The sequence below is a fragment of the Streptopelia decaocto genome, assembly GCF_964273445.1.
Source record: "Streptopelia decaocto genome assembly, chromosome: 1".
Taxonomy (NCBI): domain Eukaryota; kingdom Metazoa; phylum Chordata; class Aves; order Columbiformes; family Columbidae; genus Streptopelia; species Streptopelia decaocto.
The window spans coordinates 37154418-37159773 of record NC_138663.1 but is presented as its reverse complement, the minus strand read 5'-3'; positions in this window follow the sequence as shown (position 1 = coordinate 37159773).

Genomic DNA, 5356 nt, shown 5'->3' with positions numbered 1-5356 from the left:
AGCACTCCTGCCACTACATTAATGTATGAAGAAACATTGCTGCCCCTGCCAGCTGGCTATTAAGAGCATAAAAAAGCAGGCTTCCTCTGCTTTCGAAGGGAAGAGGTTAGTCTCCAAGCTCAGAGGAAGGAGAGCCGTGGCATGCACCTCTTAAACCCTCTTTCTCCTCAGTGTGGGTTTTTCTGGAGTGTCTCCAAAGACTACTAACTCCCCCCACATGCTGGAGCTCAGCACCCAGGGAAAAGGTCTAGACTCCCATATCCATAACAGGCATCTCAAATTAGGTGGTGCAAGCTCTGGCACGCGGTGATTTGGCCCTGCAGTGTCTGTGTTTGTTTAAAGAGCTATATGCTGAGCCAGGTCAGTGCCTATTGCATTAGTCATAACAAGCTTTCAAGATTATAAATGGGGAAAGTGCTGAGTAACTTGTGATTCAGCCTTATTATAATTTCTGAGTATGTATTACTAATACAGTCCTTGCTATTACACTACTTCCCCCCCACCCCCCGCCCTGATTTGACACCTATGCCCACTCCCTGCACAAAGCCAGAGCTGAGAAAGTAGCTGGTAGGAAACGTGGAGTTGGCTCATCCTCCACTCAGCATTTCTATCAACCTCAAAAACTCCCTCATTTTAAACTGTTTACTCTGCATCAAGATGTTTTCTTTAGAAAACAGTAGTGACAAAACACAACCAGTTTAAGCCAAAGCTACAGGTTCTGCATCCACTGTATGTAGCAATCCGTGTTTTTTGCCTTTGTATTTACCATGAGTTATCTGCAGGATTTTAAAGGGAAGAGTGAAAATTGAGCCATCAGGTGGTTTCTGTGGTAGAAGCTTGAATGTTTTATATATATAAATATATACATAAAAGACAACTTTGTTTCCTTTGGCATTATCTTAGATGAAGTTAATGGTGGGTGGAGGCTTCCAGGGAAGGAAATGTGTAGGGGTAAAAAATGAAATTGTGGTGGGCCGCCACCCTGTAGAGCCTTGATGGAAACCCTGAATAATTATCTGAATGTTTTGGGTTGTGGAAGTTTGGGTCCTCTTCAGCCATGGTTTTGCAGAGAAGGAGTGCTGCAGAAAAGCCTGTTTATGCACCTTTCAGTTGGTGAGAAGAACACTGTCCCATTTTCCCCCAAAGAGGGCAGACCTTACTGGAATTTGATATGATCAACTGCACTTACATTGAGACATCTGTTATACCAAGAAAGGTGTTTTCTGAAGAAAAAGGCCTGTGGGCCTGAAGTGCTAGGGGAGGCAGGGACCAGCAATGCCAGGCTCAGAGGTGTTCCCAGCCCTAAGAGTCATGGTCCTTCTCCCTAAATAGGGCTGTACTGCCTCCCAAAATTGGAGGCAGATTCCTGTGGCTCCCTCAGTGACCAGCAGGAGGAGAGTAGCACCTGCAAACTCTTGCTTGCCTTCTGCTTTCTCTGGAGGGGCTGTTAAGAGACCCTGAAGTGACCAGGCTCCTAATTTAGGCACCTCAGTTAAGTACCTGAAGTTAGAAGGGATGAGTCTGGGACCTGGAGTTCGGATTACATCCATGACAGCTACCTGGGAAGCTCCTCTCCCTCCTTCCCAGCTCCACTGAACATCCAAGACTGCAAATCGTTTTCCATGGTCCCAATTTGGGAACTCCTGCACATGGCTGGAGATGCTTCCAGTTTAGCATCATGCTGAAAAGTCAGTGCAGTGGTGTAGGTGAAGCCCTGAGGGTGCTGAGATGGACACCACAGTAGTCACTTGGGGCAGGGGACAGAGGAGGGTTGTGAGTGCCCAGGCCAGAGCTCAGTGACGAATGTGCTGACCATGGACATGTGAAATGCCACATCTGCAAAGTGAGATTCAGCAGATAAAATAAATTTTGAGGAATAATCACTATAATAACCATGGGTTTCTCCAGAAACAGTGGTGCTGTTTGCCCCATTGTCAGAGTGGCTCAGAGGCTTGCCCAGGAAGGTGGAAGATGTGTGCTTCAGGTGCACCTTGTTTCAAGGGGCTTGAAACTTCAGCTCATGTAGGCAGGTGAGCGCTTTGGCCACCAGGTTTAGGCTATTCTAGAGCAAAGCATGCTGCTGAAGCTGCGCAGAGATATGCAAACCTTGTGGATGTGGAAGAAGGTCCTGCTAAAGAGAGCCTGCTTCCCTAATCTCATGGCGAAGGGTCTTGACTGGAAGTAGGGGAACCTGCTGGTCTGATCCCTGCTTCCAGGCCTCCTTAAAAATTTATTTCAATTGGTACACAAAGACAAAACCAACATGGGAAGAAGAGCCTGGGACTCATCCTCTTTATTCCACCCCTCCCACCGCACCACATCCACCCAGCTGAGCCCAGCACTGGCCAGAAGACACTGAGCACGAAAGGTCAATTAATAAAGGAGACATAGGGATGCCTATTTTCCTTGAGTCCAGACAGCCTTGGTGAGGAGAGAGACACCCCCACAATGTGCTCAGCACCACTTTGGACAATTCAGGAAGACGTTTCCCAACTACAGTCTCCCTGGGAGCTGGGAGTAGGTCCCTATCTCTGTGGCAGAGTGGTGAGGTGTGCCGAGATCACAGCCAGGGATTAACTCCAGGCCATCCTGGAGGGTAGGTGTGAGACTTCAAAAGGAGATTATTTTCATGCCTTCATCCACGGTTTGTAATCACAAGTGAAATGTACCATCAGCTCTGCTGCGTATGGTCAGTTTTACACTTCACAAGAAAAAGACAATCAGCTGGAAAACACCTTCCTAGCCTCCGTTAAATGCAGACAAAAGAAGACACAAACCAAAGCAGAAGAAGAGCTAGAAGTAGTGACTCTTTTGGAGTAAATGCACGTGTCCCTTGAAGGTTTTAGCAGTATTGCTCCAGTATGTGACTGCTGGTGACCTGGGGGCAGTGCATGGCGCAGGTCAGGCTAAGCAAGGGGGGTACCTGGACTCTGTGTGTCAGCAGGTACATCTCCTATACGATATCAGTTGTTTCTGCAGCTCAGATGGACTGAAATGATCCCTGTTTCCTGTGAAAATGAGAGATTTCCATTTCATAATTTTCACTTCACTTTCTTTAAATGCTTGGATATCTTCCAGTATTTCTCAGTAGCTGCCATTATAATGCTGTTTTGAAGAGGGACTCATGTGAGTCACCAGGCTGCCAAATTTAGAATTCATCCTAGAAAAGCTCAGGCTCTTCTTTCTATTCTTTCTCCCAGTCCCTTGGGCATTACACAAGCTTCCTCCAGATTTTATCCCGAGGTCCTCACCATACCACCTGACCTCCTCGTTGTGGTGAAATCTAGTTATTACAAAACATCTTGACCTCTGAGAGGTTAAGCAGGCAAGCTTACGTTAAATCCAGAGACGTTTGGGTAAGCACTTTCTGACAAAAAAAGTTTTACGTTTTTGCAGTTCAAGATCTGGTTGGAAGTGCCATTCATGGAAAACAGAAAAGCAAGAAATTCACTTTTAGGAGTGGGAGGTCCACAGCCAGGTTAGGGATATGGAAGGGAAAAGAATGTTAATGGTCTTAAGCATTATTGTCTAGAGAACGTTCTCTTGCATAACTGGTTGGTTGTGTGCCTGTGTGGTACAATTTAGCTATTCAAAGTTTGTGTCTGTAATCCTGGATGAGATTATGTTCTGAGTTAGTGATCAGAGAGCATCTTTGGAATTATCTGTCTGTGATGATCAGGTAAGGCTTTGTGCATGTGCTTGTCCAGGATTGTGGCCACAGGAGCTGGAGAAACAGCACTGCAGGTCTTCAGGAAAGCTGTGTCTGTGTCCTGCTTCCTGCACCCTTTGCTTTTATGGAGGACATATCACAGCTTCAGCTGGAAGCATCCTTTCTATAGATGTACAAGCGATGTACAAGGTTTTGACATCTTTATCTGTGAAATAATCAAAATTATAGACAACTTACAGACTGTGTACTCAGCTGGGCTTCCAGTGCTCATCCTGGAGATAAGCAATATCCATTAAAGGGATTTGTGGCTCAGCCCTGCTAATTGTGTTGCTCTTGTCTTATCACTTTATTTCCTCTAGCTTTTGTCTATATGGTAGAAATCATTACAGTGTTTTTTGGACTTGTGCAGGAGTCACAGATTTTTTTTTCCCACTCTAATGTTACACTTATAATGTAGTAGGAACTGCAGTCTTGTTTGAATTACCATTGTGTTGCATTTGGATGCTATTGTGTCTGGTGGTCAAAGCACTGGGAAAAGTAGCTCAGAATCTGTGAAACACATGAACTACATTCCTGTGACATTTAGAAATACTTGGCAGAGAGAGAGTGTTGACTGAAAGCGAGCAAGGCACTGTTACCTTCCCTTGTAGTTTGCTTTGTGTTCTGGTGGCTAAGAATGCTGTTGCATAAATATTTTTTATTGTATTTCTTCTAGGCTAAGAGACCAGTTGCTTCAGCTTTTTTGTTTTGTTTTGTGCAGAAAGAATATATTCACACCACACCCCACTGCTCATTTCCCAGTATGTAACCAGCAGCTTGAATGGAGAGAACCTCCTGAAACTCACTGCAGGTTAAGATGACTGATCCTTTACTAGAAAGACCCTGGATGAGCTCTCGGGTTTTATTACCTGTTACAATATTTGTCCTCTGGGAGATCAATTTTTTGAACTGAAAAATGTGGCAATGTAATAAGCAGTACTTCAGCTATAAACATCTCTTTTCCTTGCTGGGACAAAAAAGAAACTTTACATTCTATACTAAGCCCCACTGAGACAGTTTTAAATATGAAAAGGAGTAACAAATTGTACATGGGAAAACAGCAGAACTTAATACAGAGCTGAAGACTGGTGAATACTTTTGTCACTGTGTCAGACTCCCAACTATCCAGGTCTTGGTGAGTTTATTTAGCCATAAGATCTTCCTCCACATGGAGGGTATAAAAGGAAACCTTGGATCCTCAAACATGTCCATGCACACTCCTACCAAGCCCCATAGGATGTGATGGGATACATCTTTACGTCATGCCACAAAAACAAGACTGACAAGCTGCAATACTATGTTCTTGTTATTTTGGGCACTTTGATCAGAAAAGCCACAGACAGCTATTGTTGTGACATGGTGTCTAGGGAAGTCCTGTGCCAAACAGGGCTAGAGCACGGCAGAGGTGAGCAGTCTGCGGCAGCTCACCCGGGAACCAGGCTGTCCCTGCTGTGCTACCCAGGCCCGCAGTAGCTGTGGGTAGCCCTGTCTTCTGGCTGAAGAAATCCTGGGTCTCATGGGTGGATGGACTCAGGAAACTGAAGCTCTGCACTCATTTCCAGCCCACTACTTACAGGTGATACTAATGTGTGATAGGCAATAGCTATAATAACATATAAATACTAATTTAGGATAGATATGTAATAG